The following is a 21,067-nucleotide window of genomic DNA, read 5'->3' as shown; positions in this document are numbered from 1 at the left end:
CAGATTGCATTACTACATTGAGTAGCAGAGTATATTACTACATTGAGTAGCAGAGTATATTACTACATTGAGTAGCAGAGTATATTACTACATTGAGTAGCAGAGTACATTACTACATTGAGTAGCAGAGTAGCTTACTACATTGAGTAGCAGATATATTACTACATTGAGTAGCAGAGTAGATTACTACATTGAGTAGCAGAGTAGATGACTACATTGAGCAGCAGAGTGCATTACTACATTGAGTAGCAGAGTATATTACTACATTGAGTAGCAGAGTACCTTACTACATTGAGTAGCAGAGTACCTTACTACATTGAGTAGCAGAGTACCTTACTACATTGAGTAGCAGATTACCTTACTACATTGAGTAGCAGAGTACCTTACTACATTGAGTAGCAGAGTATATTAATACATTGAGTAGCAGAGATATTACTACATTGAGTAGCAGAGTAGATTACTACATTGAGCAGCAGAGTGCATTACTACATTGAGTAGCAGAGTAGATTACTACATTGAGTAGCAGAGATATTACTACATTGAGTAGCAGAGATATTACTACATTGAGTAGCAGAGTAGATTACTACATTGAGCAGCAGAGTGCATTACTACATTGAGTAGCAGAGTACCTTACTACATTGAGTAGCAGAGTATATTACTACATTGAGTAGCAGAGATATTACTACATTGAGTAGCAGAGTACCTTACTACATTGAGTAGCAGAGTACCTTACTACATTGAGTAGCAGAGTACCTTACTACATTGAGTAGCAGAGTACCTTACTACATTGAGGAGCAGAGTACCTTACTACATTGAGTAGCAGAGTACCTTACTACATTGAGTAGCAGAGTATATTACTACATTGAGTAGCAGAGATATTACTACATTGAGTAGCAGAGTAGATTACTACATTGAGCAGCAGATTGCATTACAACATTGAGTAGCAGAGTATATTACTACATTGAGTAGCAGAGTACATTACTACATTGAGTAGCAGAGTACATTACTACATTGAGTAGCAGAGTACCTTACTACATTGAGTAGCAGAGTATATTACTACATTGAGTAGCAGAGTATATTACTACATTGAGTAGCAGAGATATTACTACATTGAGTAGCAGAGATATTACTACATTGAGTAGCAGAGTAGATTACTACATTGAGCAGCAGAGTGCATTACTACATTGAGTAGCAGAGTATATTACTACATTGAGTAGCAGAGTACCTTACTACATTGAGTAGCAGAGTACCTTACTACATTGAGTAGCAGAGTACCTTACTACATTGAGTAGCAGAGATATTACTACATTGAGTAGCAGAGATATTACTACATTGAGTAGCAGAGTAGATTACTACATTGAGCAGCAGAGTGCATTACTACATTGAGTAGCAGAGTATATTACTACATTGAGTAGCAGAGTACCTTACTACATTGAGTAGCAGAGTACCTTACTACATTGAGTAGCAGAGTACCTTACTACATTGAGTTGCAGAGTATATTACTACATTGAGTAGCAGATATATTACTACATTGAGTAACAGAGTAGATTACTACATTGAGCAGCAGATTGCATTACTACATTGAGTAGCAGAGTATATTACTACATTGAGTAGCAGAGTATATTACTACATTGAGTAGCAGAGTATATTACTACATTGAGTAGCAGAGTACATTACTACATTGAGTAGCAGAGTAGCTTACTACATTGAGTAGCAGATATATTACTACATTGAGTAGCAGAGTAGATTACTACATTGAGTAGCAGAGTAGATGACTACATTGAGCAGCAGAGTGCATTACTACATTGAGTAGCAGAGTATATTACTACACTGAGTAGCAGAGTATATTACTACATTGAGTAGCAGAGATATTACTACATTGAGTAGCAGAGTAGATTACTACATTGAGCAGCAGAGTGCATTACTACATTGAGTAGCAGAGTAGATTACTACATTGAGTAGCAGAGTACCTTACTACATTGAGTAGCAGAGTACCTTACTACATTGAGTAGCAGAGTACCTTACTACATTCAGTAGCAGAGTACCTTACTACATTGAGTAGCAGAGTACCTTACTACATTGAGTAGCAGAGTACCTTACTACATTGAGTAGCAGAGTATATTACTACATTGAGTAGCAGAGATATTACTACATTGAGTAGCAGAGTAGATTACTACATTGAGCAGCAGAGTGCATTACTACATTGAGTAGCAGAGTAGATTACTACATTGAGTAGCAGAGATATTACTACATTGAGTAGCAGAGATATTACTACATTGAGTAGCAGAGTAGATTACTACATTGAGCAGCAGAGTGCATTACTACATTGAGTAGCAGAGTACCTTCCTACATTGAGTAGCAGAGTATATTACTACATTGAGTAGCAGAGATATTACTACATTGAGTAGCAGAGTACCTTACTACATTGAGTAGCAGAGTACCTTACTACATTGAGTAGCAGAGTACCTTACTACATTGAGTAGCAGAGTACCTTACTACATTGAGGAGCAGAGTACCTTACTACATTGAGTAGCAGAGTACCTTACTACATTGAGTAGCAGAGTATATTACTACATTGAGTAGCAGATTGCATTACAACATTGAGTAGCAGAGTATATTACTACATTGAGTAGCAGAGTACATTACTACATTGAGTAGCAGAGTACATTACTACATTGAGTAGCAGAGTACCTTACTACATTGAGTAGCAGAGTACATTACTACATTGAGTAGCAGAGTACCTTACTACATTGAGTAGCAGAGTATATTATTACATTGAGTAGCAGAGATATTACTACATTGAGTAGCAGAGTACCTTACTACATTGAGTAGCAGAGTACCTTACTACATTGAGTAGCAGAGTACCTTACTACATTGAGTAGCAGAGTACCTTACTACATTGAGTAGCAGAGTATATTACTACATTGAGTAGCAGAGATATTACTACATTGAGTAGCAGAGTAGATTACTACATTGAGCAGCAGAGTGCATTACTACATTGAGTAGCAGAGTAGATTACTACATTGAGTAGCAGAGATATTACTACATTGAGTAGCAGAGATATTACTACATTGAGTAGCAGAGTAGATTACTACATTGAGCAGCAGAGTGCATTACTACATTGAGTAGCAGAGTACCTTACTACATTGAGTAGCAGAGTATATTACTACATTGAGTAGCAGAGATATTACTACATTGAGTAGCAGAGTACCTTACTACATTGAGTAGCAGAGTACCTTACTACATTGAGTAGCAGAGTACCTTACTACATTGAGTAGCAGAGTACCTTACTACATTGAGGAGCAGAGTACCTTACTACATTGAGTAGCAGAGTACCTTACTACATTGAGTAGCAGAGTATATTACTACATTGAGTAGCAGAGATATTACTACATTGAGTAGCAGAGTAGATTACTACATTGAGCAGCAGATTGCATTACAACATTGAGTAGCAGAGTATATTACTACATTGAGTAGCAGAGTATATTACTACATTGAGTAGCAGAGTACATTACTACATTGAGTAGCAGAGTACCTTACTACATTGAGTAGCAGAGTATATTACTACATTGAGTAGCAGAGATATTACTACATTGAGTAGCAGAGATATTACTACATTGAGTAGCAGAGTAGATTACTACATTGAGCAGCAGAGTGCATTACTACATTGAGTAGCAGAGTATATTACTACATTGAGTAGCAGAGTATATTACTACATTGAGTAGCAGAGTACCTTACTACATTGAGTAGCAGAGTACCTTCCTACATTGAGTAGCAGAGTATATTACTACATTGAGTAGCAGAGATATTACTACATTGAGTAGCAGAGTACCTTACTACATTGAGTAGCAGAGTACCTTACTACATTGAGTAGCAGAGTACCTTACTACATTGAGTAGCAGAGTACCTTACTACATTGAGGAGCAGAGTACCTTACTACATTGAGTAGCAGAGTACCTTACTACATTGAGTAGCAGAGTATATTACTACATTGAGTAGCAGAGATATTACTACATTGAGTAGCAGAGTAGATTACTACATTGAGCAGCAGATTGCATTACAACATTGAGTAGCAGAGTATATTACTACATTGAGTAGCAGAGTACATTACTACATTGAGTAGCAGAGTACATTACTACATTGAGTAGCACAGTACCTTACTACATTGAGTAGCAGAGTATATTATTACATTGAGTAGCAGAGATATTACTACATTGAGTAGCAGAGTACCTTACTACATTGAGTAGCAGAGTACCTTACTACATTGAGTAGCAGAGTACCTTACTACATTGAGTAGCAGAGTACCTTACTACATTGAGTAGCAGAGTATATTACTACATTGAGTAGGAGAGATATTACTACATTGAGTAGCAGAGTAGATTACTACATTGAGCAGCAGAGTGCATTACTACATTGAGTAGCAGAGTAGATTACTACATTGAGTAGCAGAGATATTACTACATTGAGTAGCAGAGATATTACTACATTGAGTAGCAGAGTAGATTACTACATTGAGCAGCAGAGTGCATTACTACATTGAGTAGCAGAGTACCTTACTACATTGAGTAGCAGAGTATATTACTACATTGAGTAGCAGAGATATTACTACATTGAGTAGCAGAGTACCTTACTACATTGAGTAGCAGAGTACCTTACTACATTGAGTAGCAGAGTACCTTACTACATTGAGTAGCAGAGTACCTTACTACATTGAGGAGCAGAGTACCTTACTACATTGAGTAGCAGAGTACCTTACTACATTGAGTAGCAGAGTATATTACTACATTGAGTAGCAGAGATATTACTACATTGAGTAGCAGAGTAGATTACTACATTGAGCAGCAGATTGCATTACAACATTGAGTAGCAGAGTATATTACTACATTGAGTAGCAGAGTACATTACTACATTGAGTAGCAGAGTACATTACTACATTGAGTAGCAAAGTACCTTACTACATTGAGTAGCAGAGTATATTACTACATTGAGTAGCAGAGATATTACTACATTGAGTAGCAGAGTACCTTACTACATTGAGTAGCAGAGTACCTTACTACATTGAGTAGCAGAGTACCTTACTACATTGAGTAGCAGAGTACCTTACTACATTGAGTAGCAGAGTATATTACTACATTGAGTAGCAGAGATATTACTACATTGAGTAGCAGAGTAGATTACTACATTGAGCAGCAGAGTGCATTACTACATTGAGTAGCAGAGTAGATTACTACATTGAGTAGCAGAGATATTACTACATTGAGTAGCAGAGATATTACTACATTGAGTAGCAGAGTAGATTACTACATTGAGCAGCAGAGTGCATTACTACATTGAGTAGCAGAGTACCTTACTACATTGAGTAGCAGAGTATATTACTACATTGAGTAGCAGAGTATATTACTACATTGAGTAGCAGAGATATTACTACATTGAGTAGCAGAGATATTACTACATTGAGTAGCAGAGTAGATTACTACATTGAGCAGCAGAGTGCATTACTACATTGAGTAGCAGAGTATATTACTACATTGAGTAGCAGAGTACCTTACTACATTGAGTAGCAGAGTACCTTACTACATTGAGTAGCAGAGTACCTTACTACATTGAGTAGCAGAGATATTACTACATTGAGTAGCAGAGATATTACTACATTGAGTAGCAGAGTAGATTACTACATTGAGCAGCAGAGTGCATTACTACATTGAGTAGCAGAGTATATTACTACATTGAGTAGCAGAGTACCTTACTACATTGAGTAGCAGAGTACCTTACTACATTGAGTAGCAGAGTACCTTACTACATTGAGTTGCAGAGTATATTACTACATTGAGTAGCAGATATATTACTACATTGAGTAGCAGAGTAGATTACTACATTGAGCAGCAGATTGCATTACTACATTGAGTAGCAGAGTATATTACTACATTGAGTAGCAGAGTATATTACTACATTGAGTAGCAGAGTATATTACTACATTGAGTAGCAGAGTACATTACTACATTGAGTAGCAGAGTAGCTTACTACATTGAGTAGCAGATATATTACTACATTGAGTAGCAGAGTAGATTACTACATTGAGTAGCAGAGTAGATGACTACATTGAGCAGCAGAGTGCATTACTACATTGAGTAGCAGAGTATATTACTACATTGAGTAGCAGAGTACCTTACTACATGGAGTAGCAGAGTACCTTACTACATTGAGTAGCAGAGTACCTTACTACATTGAGTAGCAGAGTACCTTACTACATTGAGTAGCAGAGTATATTACTACATTGAGTAGCAGAGTATATTACTACATTGAGTAGCAGAGATATTACTACATTGAGTAGCAGAGTAGATTACTACATTGAGTAGCAGAGTACCTTACTACATTGAGTAGCAGAGTACCTTACTACATTGAGTAGCAGAGTACCTTACTACATTGAGTAGCAGAGTACCTTACTACATTGAGTAGCAGAGTACCTTACTACATTGAGTAGCAGAGTATATTACTACATTGAGTAGCAGAGATATTACTACATTGAGTAGCAGAGTAGATTACTACATTGAGCAGCAGAGTGCATTACTACATTGAGTAGCAGAGTAGATTACTACATTGAGTAGCAGAGATATTACTACATTGAGTAGCAGAGATATTACTACATTGAGTAGCAGAGTAGATTACTACATTGAGCAGCAGAGTGCATTACTACATTGAGTATCAGAGTACCTTCCTACATTGAGTAGCAGAGTATATTACTACATTGAGTAGCAGAGATATTACTACATTGAGTAGCAGAGTACCTTACTACATTGAGTAGCAAAGTACCTTACTACATTGAGTAGCAGAGTACCTTACTACATTGAGTAGCAGAGTACCTTACTACATTGAGGAGCAGAGTACCTTACTACATTGAGTAGCAGAGTACCTTACTACATTGAGTAGCAGAGTATATTACTACATTGAGTAGCAGAGATATTACTACATTGAGTAGCAGAGTAGATTACTACATTGAGCAGCAGATTGCATTACAACATTGAGTAGCAGAGTATATTACTACATTGAGTAGCAGAGTACATTACTACATTGAGTAGCAGAGTACATTACTACATTGAGTAGCAGAGTACCTTACTACATTGAGTAGCAGAGTATATTATTACATTGAGTAGCAGAGATATTACTACATTGAGTAGCAGAGTACCTTACTACATTGAGTAGCAGAGTACCTTACTACATTGAGTAGCAGAGTACCTTACTACATTGAGTAGCAGAGTACCTTAGTACATTGAGTAGCAGAGTATATTACTACATTGAGTAGCAGAGATATTACTACATTGAGTAGCAGAGTAGATTACTACATTGAGCAGCAGAGTGCATTACTACATTGAGTAGCAGAGTAGATTACTACATTGAGTAGCAGAGATATTACTACATTGAGTAGCAGAGATATTACTACATTGAGTAGCAGAGTAGATTACTACATTGAGCAGCAGAGTGCATTACTACATTGAGTAGCAGAGTAGATTACTACATTGAGTAGCAGAGATATTACTACATTGAGTAGCAGAGATATTACTACATTGAGTAGCAGAGTAGATTACTACATTGAGCAGCAGAGTGCATTACTACATTGAGTAGCAGAGTACCTTACTACATTGAGTAGCAGAGTATATTACTACATTGAGTAGCAGAGTATATTACTACATTGAGTAGCAGAGATATTACTACATTGAGTAGCAGAGATATTACTACATTGAGTAGCAGAGTAGATTACTACATTGAGCAGCAGAGTGCATTACTACATTGAGTAGCAGAGTATATTACTACATTGAGTAGCAGAGTACCTTACTACATTGAGTAGCAGAGTACCTTACTACATTGAGTAGCAGAGTACCTTACTACATTGAGTAGCAGAGATATTACTACATTGAGTAGCAGAGATATTACTACATTGAGTAGCAGAGTAGATTATTACATTGAGCAGCAGAGTGCATTACTACATTGAATAGCAGAGTATATTACTACATTGAGTAGCAGAGTACCTTACTACATTGAGTAGCAGAGTATATTACTACATTGAGTAGCAGAGATATTACTACATTGAGTAGCAGAGTAGATTACTACATTGAGCAGCAGATTGCATTACAACATTGAGTAGCAGAGTATATTACTACATTGAGTAGCAGAGTACATTACTACATTGAGTAGCAGAGTACATTACTACATTGAGTAGCAGAGTACCTTACTACATTGAGTAGCAGAGTATATTATTACATTGAGTAGCAGAGATATTACTACATTGAGTAGCAGAGTACCTTACTACATTGAGTAGCAGAGTACCTTACTACATTGAGTAGCAGAGTACCTTACTACATTGAGTAGCAGAGTACCTTAGTACATTGAGTAGCAGAGTATATTACTACATTGAGTAGCAGAGATATTACTACATTGAGTAGCAGAGTAGATTACTACATTGAGCAGCAGAGTGCATTACTACATTGAGTAGCAGAGTAGATTACTACATTGAGTAGCAGAGATATTACTACATTGAGTAGCAGAGATATTACTACATTGAGTAGCAGAGTAGATTACTACATTGAGCAGCAGAGTGCATTACTACATTGAGTAGCAGAGTAGATTACTACATTGAGTAGCAGAGATATTACTACATTGAGTAGCAGAGATATTACTACATTGAGTAGCAGAGTAGATTACTACATTGAGCAGCAGAGTGCATTACTACATTGAGTAGCAGAGTACCTTACTACATTGAGTAGCAGAGTATATTACTACATTGAGTAGCAGAGTATATTACTACATTGAGTAGCAGAGATATTACTACATTGAGTAGCAGAGATATTACTACATTGAGTAGCAGAGTAGATTACTACATTGAGCAGCAGAGTGCATTACTACATTGAGTAGCAGAGTATATTACTACATTGAGTAGCAGAGTACCTTACTACATTGAGTAGCAGAGTACCTTACTACATTGAGTAGCAGAGTACCTTACTACATTGAGTAGCAGAGATATTACTACATTGAGTAGCAGAGATATTACTACATTGAGTAGCAGAGTAGATTATTACATTGAGCAGCAGAGTGCATTACTACATTGAATAGCAGAGTATATTACTACATTGAGTAGCAGAGTACCTTACTACATTGAGTAGCAGAGTACCTTACTACATTGAGTAGCAGAGTACCTTACTACATTGAGTTGCAGAGTATATTACTACATTGAGTAGCAGATATATTACTACATTGAGTAGCAGAGTAGATTACTACATTGAGCAGCAGATTGCATTACTACATTGAGTAGCAGAGTATATTACTACATTGAGTAGCAGAGTATATTACTACATTGAGTAGCAGAGTATATTACTACATTGAGTAGCAGAGTACATTACTACATTGAGTAGCAGAGTAGCTTACTACATTGAGTAGCAGATATATTACTACATTGAGTAGCAGAGTAGATTACTACATTGAGTAGCAGAGTAGATGACTACATTGAGCAGCAGAGTGCATTACTACATTGAGTAGCAGAGTATATTACTACATTGAGTAGCAGAGTACCTTACTACATGGAGTAGCAGAGTACCTTACTACATTGAGTAGCAGAGTACCTTACTACATTGAGTAGCAGAGTACCTTACTACATTGAGTAGCAGAGTATATTACTACATTGAGTAGCAGAGTATATTACTACATTGAGTAGCAGAGATATTACTACATTGAGTAGCAGAGTAGATTACTACATTGAGTAGCAGAGTACCTTACTACATTGAGTAGCAGAGTACCTTACTACATTGAGTAGCAGAGTACCTTACTACATTGAGTAGCAGAGTACCTTACTACATTGAGTAGCAGAGTACCTTACTACATTGAGTAGCAGAGTACCTTACTACATTGAGTAGCAGAGTATATTACTACATTGAGTAGCAGAGATATTACTACATTGAGTAGCAGAGTAGATTACTACATTGAGCAGCAGAGTGCATTACTACATTGAGTAGCAGAGTAGATTACTACATTGAGTAGCAGAGATATTACTACATTGAGTAGCAGAGATATTACTACATTGAGTAGCAGAGTAGATTACTACATTGAGCAGCAGAGTGCATTACTACATTGAGTAGCAGAGTACCTTCCTACATTGAGTAGCAGAGTATATTACTACATTGAGTAGCAGAGATATTACTACATTGAGTAGCAGAGTACCTTACTACATTGAGTAGCAGAGTACCTTACTACATTGAGTAGCAGAGTACCTTACTACATTGAGTAGCAGAGTACCTTACTACATTGAGGAGCAGAGTACCTTACTACATTGAGTAGCAGAGTACCTTACTACATTGAGTAGCAGAGTATATTACTACATTGAGTAGCAGAGATATTACTACATTGAGTAGCAGAGTAGATTACTACATTGAGCAGCAGATTGCATTACAACATTGAGTAGCAGAGTATATTACTACATTGAGTAGCAGAGTACATTACTACATTGAGTAGCAGAGTACATTACTACATTGAGTAGCAGAGTACCTTACTACATTGAGTAGCAGAGTATATTATTACATTGAGTAGCAGAGATATTACTACATTGAGTAGCAGAGTACCTTACTACATTGAGTAGCAGAGTACCTTACTACATTGAGTAGCAGAGTACCTTACTACATTGAGTAGCAGAGTACCTTAGTACATTGAGTAGCAGAGTATATTACTACATTGAGTAGCAGAGATATTACTACATTGAGTAGCAGAGTAGATTACTACATTGAGCAGCAGAGTGCATTACTACATTGAGTAGCAGAGTAGATTACTACATTGAGTAGCAGAGATATTACTACATTGAGTAGCAGAGATATTACTACATTGAGTAGCAGAGTAGATTACTACATTGAGCAGCAGAGTGCATTACTACATTGAGTAGCAGAGTACCTTACTACATTGAGTAGCAGAGTATATTACTACATTGAGTAGCAGAGATATTACTACATTGAGTAGCAGAGTACCTTACTACATTGAGTAGCAGAGTACCTTACTACATTGAGTAGCAGAGTACCTTACTACATTGAGTAGCAGAGTACCCTACTAGATTGAGGAGCAGAGTACCTTACTACATTGAGTAGCAGAGTACCTTACTACATTGAGTAGCAGAGTATATTACTACATTGAGTAGCAGAGATATTACTACATTGAGTAGCAGAGTAGATTACTACATTGAGCAGCAGATTGCATTACAACATTGAGTAGCAGAGTATATTACTACATTGAGTAGCAGAGTATATTACTACATTGAGTAGCAGAGTACATTACTACATTGAGTAGCAGAGTACCTTACTACATTGAGTAGCAGAGTATATTACTACATTGAGTAGCAGAGATATTACTACATTGAGTAGCAGAGATATTACTACATTGAGTAGCAGAGTAGATTACTACATTGAGCAGCAGAGTGCATTACTACATTGAGAAGCAGAGTATATTACTACATTGAGTAGCAGAGTATATTACTACATTGAGTAGCAGAGATATTACTACATTGAGTAGCAGAGTACCTTACTACATTGAGTAGCAGAGTACCTTACTACATTGAGTAGCAGAGTACCTTACTACATTGAGTAGCAGAGTACCTTACTACATTGAGGAGCAGAGTACCTTACTACATTGAGTAGCAGAGTACCTTACTACATTGAGTAGCAGAGTATATTACTACATTGAGTAGCAGAGATATTACTACATTGAGTAGCAGAGTAGATTACTACATTGAGCAGCAGATTGCATTACAACATTGAGTAGCAGAGTATATTACTACATTGAGTAGCAGAGTACATTACTACATTGAGCAGCAGAGTGCATTACTACATTGAGTAGCAGAGTACCTTACTACATTGAGTAGCAGAGTATATTACTACATTGAGTAGAAGAGATATTACTACATTGAGTAGCAGAGTACCTTACTACATTGAGTAGCAGAGTACCTTACTACATTGAGGAGCAGAGTACCTTACTACATTGAGTAGCAGAGTACCTTACTACATTGAGTAGCAGAGTATATTACTACATTGAGTAGCAGAGATATTACTACATTGAGTAGCAGAGTAGATTACTACATTGAGCAGCAGATTGCATTACAACATTGAGTAGCAGAGTATATTACTACATTGAGTAGCAGAGTACATTACTACATTGAGTAGCAGAGTACATTACTACATTGAGTAGCACAGTACCTTACTACATTGAGTAGCAGAGTATATTATTACATTGAGTAGCAGAGATATTACTACATTGAGTAGCAGAGTACCTTACTACATTGAGTAGCAGAGTACCTTACTACATTGAGTAGCAGAGTACCTTACTACATTGAGTAGCAGAGTACCTTACTACATTGAGTAGCAGAGTATATTACTACATTGAGTAGGAGAGATATTACTACATTGAGTAGCAGAGTAGATTACTACATTGAGCAGCAGAGTGCATTACTACATTGAGTAGCAGAGTAGATTACTACATTGAGTAGCAGAGATATTACTACATTGAGTAGCAGAGATATTACTACATTGAGTAGCAGAGTAGATTACTACATTGAGCAGCAGAGTGCATTACTACATTGAGTAGCAGAGTACCTTGCTACATTGAGTAGCAGAGTATATTACTACATTGAGTAGCAGAGATATTACTACATTGAGTAGCAGAGTACCTTACTACATTGAGTAGCAGAGTACCTTACTACATTGAGTAGCAGAGTACCTTACTACATTGAGTAGCAGAGTACCTTACTACATTGAGGAGCAGAGTACCTTACTACATTGAGTAGCAGAGTACCTTACTACATTGAGTAGCAGAGTATATTACTACATTGAGTAGCAGAGATATTACTACATTGAGTAGCAGAGTAGATTACTACATTGAGCAGCAGATTGCATTACAACATTGAGTAGCAGAGTATATTACTACATTGAGTAGCAGAGTATATTACTACATTGAGTAGCAGAGTACATTACTACATTGAGTAGCAGAGTACCTTACTACATTGAGTAGCAGAGTATATTACTACATTGAGTAGCAGAGATATTACTACATTGAGTAGCAGAGTAGATTACTACATTGAGCAGCAGAGTGCATTACTACATTGAGTAGCAGAGTATATTACTACATTGAGTAGCAGAGTATATTACTACATTGAGTAGCAGAGTACCTTACTACATTGAGTAGCAGAGTACCTTCCTACATTGAGTAGCAGAGTATATTACTACATTGAGTAGCAGAGATATTACTACATTGAGTAGCAGAGTACCTTACTACATTGAGTAGCAGAGTACCTTACTACATTGAGTAGCAGAGTACCTTACTACATTGAGGAGCAGAGTACCTTACTACATTGAGTAGCAGAGTACCTTACTACATTGAGTAGCAGAGTATATTACTACATTGAGTAGCAGAGATATTACTACATTGAGTAGCAGAGTAGATTACTACATTGAGCAGCAGATTGCATTACAACATTGAGTAGCAGAGTATATTACTACATTGAGTAGCAGAGTACATTACTACATTGAGCAGCAGAGTGCATTACTACATTGAGTAGCAGAGTACCTTACTACATTGAGTAGCAGAGTATATTACTACATTGAGTAGAAGAGATATTACTACATTGAGTAGCAGAGTACCTTACTACATTGAGTAGCAGAGTACCTTACTACATTGAGGAGCAGAGTACCTTACTACATTGAGTAGCAGAGTACCTTACTACATTGAGTAGCAGAGTATATTACTACATTGAGTAGCAGAGATATTACTACATTGAGTAGCAGAGTAGATTACTACATTGAGCAGCAGATTGCATTACAACATTGAGTAGCAGAGTATATTACTACATTGAGTAGCAGAGTACATTACTACATTGAGTAGCAGAGTACATTACTACATTGAGTAGCACAGTACCTTACTACATTGAGTAGCAGAGTATATTATTACATTGAGTAGCAGAGATATTACTACATTGAGTAGCAGAGTACCTTACTACATTGAGTAGCAGAGTACCTTACTACATTGAGTAGCAGAGTACCTTACTACATTGAGTAGCAGAGTACCTTACTACATTGAGTAGCATAGTATATTACTACATTGAGTAGGAGAGATATTACTACATTGAGTAGCAGAGTAGATTACTACATTGAGCAGCAGAGTGCATTACTACATTGAGTAGCAGAGTAGATTACTACATTGAGTAGCAGAGATATTACTACATTGAGTAGCAGAGATATTACTACATTGAGTAGCAGAGTAGATTACTACATTGAGCAGCAGAGTGCATTACTACATTGAGTAGCAGAGTACCTTACTACATTGAGTAGCAGAGTATATTACTACATTGAGTAGCAGAGATATTACTACATTGAGTAGCAGAGTACCTTACTACATTGAGTAGCAGAGTACCTTACTACATTGAGTAGCAGAGTACCTTACTACATTGAGTAGCAGAGTACCTTACTACATTGAGGAGCAGAGTACCTTACTACATTGAGTAGCAGAGTACCTTACTACATTGAGTAGCAGAGTATATTACTACATTGAGTAGCAGAGATATTACTACATTGAGTAGCAGAGTAGATTACTACATTGAGCAGCAGATTGCATTACAACATTGAGTAGCAGAGTATATTACTACATTGAGTAGCAGAGTACATTACTACATTGAGTAGCAGAGTACATTACTACATTGAGTAGCAAAGTACCTTACTACATTGAGTAGCAGAGTATATTACTACATTGAGTAGCAGAGATATTACTACATTGAGTAGCAGAGTACCTTACTACATTGAGTAGCAGAGTACCTTACTACATTGAGTAGCAGAGTACCTTACTACATTGAGTAGCAGAGTACCTTACTACATTGAGTAGCAGAGTACCTTACTACATTGAGTAGCAGAGTATATTACTACATTGAGTAGCAGAGATATTACTACATTGAGTAGCAGAGTAGATTACTACATTGAGCAGCAGAGTGCATTACTACATTGAGTAGCAGAGTAGATTACTACATTGAGTAGCAGAGATATTACTACATTGAGTAGCAGAGATATTACTACATTGAGTAGCAGAGTAGATTACTACATTGAGCAGCAGAGTGCATTACTACATTGAGTAGCAGAGTACCTTACTACATTGAGTAGCAGAGTATATTACTACATTGAGTAGCAGAGTATATTACTACATTGAGTAGCAGAGATATTACTACATTGAGTAGCAGAGATATTACTACATTGAGTAGCAGAGTAGATTACTACATTGAGCAGCAGAGTGCATTACTACATTGAGTAGCAGAGTATATTACTACATTGAGTAGCAGAGTACCTTACTACATTGAGTAGCAGAGTACCTTACTACATTGAGTAGCAGAGTACCTTACTACATTGAGTAGCAGAGATATTACTACATTGAGTAGCAGAGATATTACTACATTGAGTAGCAGAGTAGATTACTACATTGAGCAGCAGAGTGCATTACTACATTGAGTAGCAGAGTATATTACTACATTGAGTAGCAGAGTACCTTACTACATTGAGTAGCAGAGTACCTTACTACATTGAGTAGCAGAGTACCTTACTACATTGAGTTGCAGAGTATATTACTACATTGAGTAGCAGATATATTACTACATTGAGTAGCAGAGTAGATTACTACATTGAGCAGCAGATTGCATTACTACATTGAGTAGCAGAGTATATTACTACATTGAGTAGCAGAGTATATTACTACATTGAGTAGCAGAGTATATTACTACATTGAGTAGCAGAGTACATTACTACATTGAGTAGCAGAGTAGCTTACTACATTGAGTAGCAGATATATTACTACATTGAGTAGCAGAGTAGATTACTACATTGAGTAGCAGAGTAGATGACTACATTGAGCAGCAGAGTGCATTACTACATTGAGTAGCAGAGTATATTACTACATTGAGTAGCAGAGTACCTTACTACATGGAGTAGCAGAGTACCTTACTACATTGAGTAGCAGAGTACCTTACTACATTGAGTAGCAGAGTACCTTACTACATTGAGTAGCAGAGTATATTACTACATTGAGTAGCAGAGTATATTACTACATTGAGTAGCAGAGATATTACTACATTGAGTAGCAGAGTAGATTACTACATTGAGCAGCAGAGTGCATTACTACATTGAGTAGCAGAGTAGATTACTACATTGAGTAGCAGAGTACCTTACTACATTGAGTAGCAGAGTACCTTACTACATTGAGTAGCAGAGTACCTTACTACATTGAGTAGCAGAGTACCTTACTACATTGAGTAGCAGAGTACCTTACTACATTGAGTAGCAGAGTACCTTACTACATTGAGTAGCAGAGTATATTACTACATTGAGTAGCAGAGATATTACTACATTGAGTAGCAGAGTAGATTACTACATTGAGCAGCAGAGTGCATTACTACATTGAGTAGCAGAGTAGATTACTACATTGAGTAGCAGAGATATTACTACATTGAGTAGCAGAGATATTACTACATTGAGTAGCAGAGTAGATTACTACATTGAGCAGCAGAGTGCATTACTACATTGAGTAGCAGAGTACCTTCCTACATTGAGTAGCAGAGTATATTACTACATTGAGTAGCAGAGATATTACTACATTGAGTAGCAGAGTACCTTACTACATTGAGTAGCAGAGTACCTTACTACATTGAGTAGCAGAGTACCTTACTACATTGAGTAGCAGAGTACCTTACTACATTGAGGAGCAGAGTACCTTACTACATTGAGTAGCAGAGTACCTTACTACATTGAGTAGCAGAGTATATTACTACATTGAGTAGCAGAGATAATACTACATTGAGTAGCAGAGTAGATTACTACATTGAGCAGCAGATTGCATTACAACATTGAGTAGCAGAGTATATTACTACATTGAGTAGCAGAGTACATTACTACATTGAGTAGCAGAGTACATTACTACATTGAGTAGCAGAGTACCTTACTACATTGAGTAGCAGAGTATATTATTACATTGAGTAGCAGAGATATTACTACATTGAGTAGCAGAGTACCTTACTACATTGAGTAGCAGAGTACCTTACTACATTGAGTAGCAGAGTACCTTACTACATTGAGTAGCAGAGTACCTTAGTACATTGAGTAGCAGAGTATATTACTACATTGAGTAGCAGAGATATTACTACATTGAGTAGCAGAGTAGATTACTACATTGAGCAGCAGAGTGCATTACTACATTGAGTAGCAGAGTAGATTACTACATTGAGTAGCAGAGATATTACTACATTGAGTAGCAGAGATATTACTACATTGAGTAGCAGAGTAGATTACTACATTGAGCAGCAGAGTGCATTACTACATTGAGTAGCAGAGTACCTTACTACATTGAGTAGCAGAGTATATTACTACATTGAGTAGCAGAGATATTACTACATTGAGTAGCAGAGTACCTTACTACATTGAGTAGCAGAGTACCTTACTACATTGAGTAGCAGAGTACCTTACTACATTGAGTAGCAGAGTACCCTACTAGATTGAGGAGCAGAGTACCTTACTACATTGAGTAGCAGAGTACCTTACTACATTGAGTAGCAGAGTATATTACTACATTGAGTAGCAGAGATATTACTACATTGAGTAGCAGAGTAGATTACTACATTGAGCAGCAGATTGCATTACAACATTGAGTAGCAGAGTATATTACTACATTGAGTAGCAGAGTATATTACTACATTGAGTAGCAGAGTACATTACTACATTGAGTAGCAGAGTACCTTACTACATTGAGTAGCAGAGTATATTACTACATTGAGTAGCAGAGATATTACTACATTGAGTAGCAGAGATATTACTACATTGAGTAGCAGAGTAGATTACTACATTGAGCAGCAGAGTGCATTACTACATTGAGTAGCAGAGTATATTACTACATTGAGTAGCAGAGTATATTACTACATTGAGTAGCAGAGTACCTTACTACATTGAGTAGCAGAGTACCTTCCTACATTGAGTAGCAGAGTATATTACTACATTGAGTAGCAGAGATATTACTACATTGAGTAGCAGAGTACCTTACTACATTGAGTAGCAGAGTACCTTACTACATTGAGTAGCAGAGTACCTTACTACATTGAGTAGCAGAGTACCTTACTACATTGAGGAGCAGAGTACCTTACTACATTGAGTAGCAGAGTACCTTACTACATTGAGTAGCAGAGTATATTACTACATTGAGTAGCAGAGATATTACTACATTGAGTAGCAGAGTAGATTACTACATTGAGCAGCAGATTGCATTACAACATTGAGTAGCAGAGTATATTACTACATTGAGTAGCAGAGTACATTACTACATTGAGCAGCAGAGTGCATTACTACATTGAGTAGCAGAGTACCTTACTACATTGAGTAGCAGAGTATATTACTACATTGAGTAGAAGAGATATTACTACATTGAGTAGCAGAGTACCTTACTACATTGAGTAGCAGAGTACCTTACTACATTGAGGAGCAGAGTACCTTACTACATTGAGTAGCAGAGTACCTTACTACATTGAGTAGCAGAGTATATTACTACATTGAGTAGCAGAGATATTACTACATTGAGTAGCAGAGTAGATTACTACATTGAGCAGCAGATTGCATTACAACATTGAGTAGCAGAGTATATTACTACATTGAGTAGCAGAGTACATTACTACATTGAGTAGCAGAGTACATTACTACATTGAGTAGCACAGTACCTTACTACATTGAGTAGCAGAGTATATTATTACATTGAGTAGCAGAGATATTACTACATTGAGTAGCAGAGTACCTTACTACATTGAGTAGCAGAGTACCTTACTACATTGAGTAGCAGAGTACCTTACTACATTGAGTAGCAGAGTACCTTACTACATTGAGTAGCAGAGTATATTACTACATTGAGTAGGAGAGATATTACTACATTGAGTAGCAGAGTAGATTACTACATTGAGCAGCAGAGTGCATTACTACATTGAGTAGCAGAGTAGATTACTACATTGAGTAGCAGAGATATTACTACATTGAGTAGCAGAGATATTACTACATTGAGTAGCAGAGTAGATTACTACATTGAGCAGCAGAGTGCATTACTACATTGAGTAGCAGAGTACCTTACTACATTGAGTAGCAGAGTATATTACTACATTGAGTAGCAGAGATATTACTACATTGAGTAGCAGAGTACCTTACTACATTGAGTAGCAGAGTACCTTACTACATTGAGTAGCAGAGTACCTTACTACATTGAGTAGCAGAGTACCTTACTACATTGAGGAGCAGAGTACCTTACTACATTGAGTAGCAGAGTACCTTACTACATTGAGTAGCAGAGTATATTACTACATTGAGTAGCAGAGATATTACTACATTGAGTAGCAGAGTAGATTACTACATTGAGCAGCAGATTGCATTACAACATTGAGTAGCAGAGTATATTACTACATTGAGTAGCAGAGTATATTACTACATTGAGTAGCAGAGTACATTACTACATTGAGTAGCAGAGTACCTTACTACATTGAGTAGCAGAGTATATTACTACATTGAGTAGCAGAGATATTACTACATTGAGTAGCAGAGATATTACTACATTGAGTAGCAGAGTAGATTACTACATTGAGCAGCAGAGTGCATTACTACATTGAGTAGCAGAGTATATTACTACATTGAGTAGCAGAGTATATTACTACATTGAGTAGCAGAGTACCTTACTACATTGAGTAGCAGAGTACCTTCCTACATTGAGTAGCAGAGTATATTACTACATTGAGTAGCAGAGATATTACTACATTGAGTAGCAGAGTACCTTACTACATTGAGTAGCAGAGTACCTTACTACATTGAGTAGCAGAGTACCTTACTACATTGAGTAGCAGAGTACCTTACTACATTGAGGAGCAGAGTACCTTACTACATTGAGTAGCAGAGTACCTTACTACATTGAGTAGCAGAGTATATTACTACATTGAGTAGCAGAGATATTACTACATTGAGTAGCAGAGTAGATTACTACATTGAGCAGCAGATTGCATTACAACATTGAGTAGCAGAGTATATTACTACATTGAGTAGCAGAGTACATTACTACATTGAGCAGCAGAGTGCATTACTACATTGAGTAGCAGAGTACCTTACTACATTGAGTAGCAGAGTATATTACTACATTGAGTAGAAGAGATATTACTACATTGAGTAGCAGAGTACCTTACTACATTGAGTAGCAGAGTACCTTACTACATTGAGGAGCAGAGTACCTTACTACATTGAGTAGCAGAGTACCTTACTACATTGAGTAGCAGAGTATATTACTACATTGAGTAGCAGAGATATTACTACATTGAGTAGCAGAGTAGATTACTACATTGAGCAGCAGATTGCATTACAACATTGAGTAGCAGAGTATATTACTACATTGAGTAGCAGAGTACATTACTACATTGAGTAGCAGAGTACATTACTACATTGAGTAGCACAGTACCTTACTACATTGAGTAGCAGAGTATATTATTACATTGAGTAGCAGAGATATTACTACATTGAGTAGCAGAGTACCTTACTACATTGAGTAGCAGAGTACCTTACTACATTGAGTAGCAGAATACCTTACTACATTGAGTAGCAGAGTACCTTACTACATTGAGTAGCAGAGTATATTACTACATTGAGTAGGAGAGATATTACTACATTGAGTAGCAGAGTAGATTACTACATTGAGCAGCAGAGTGCATTACTACATTGAGTAGCAGAGTAGATTACTACATTGAGTAGCAGAGATATTACTACATTGAGTAGCAGAGATATTACTACATTGAGTAGCAGAGTAGATTACTACATTGAGCAGCAGAGTGCATTACTACATTGAGTAGCAGAGTACCTTACTACATTGAGTAGCAGAGTATATTACTACATTGAGTAGCAGAGATATTACTACATTGAGTAGCAGAGTACCTTACTACATTGAGTAGCAGAGTACCTTACTACATTGAGTAGCAGAGTACCTTACTACATTGAGTAGCAGAGTACCTTACTACATT

Source organism: Salmo salar, chromosome 19 (genome assembly GCF_965601325.2).
Source record: "Salmo salar chromosome 19, fSalSal1, whole genome shotgun sequence".
Classification (NCBI taxonomy): Eukaryota; Metazoa; Chordata; class Actinopteri; order Salmoniformes; family Salmonidae; genus Salmo; species Salmo salar.
Note: the sequence above shows the minus strand (reverse complement) of the source record.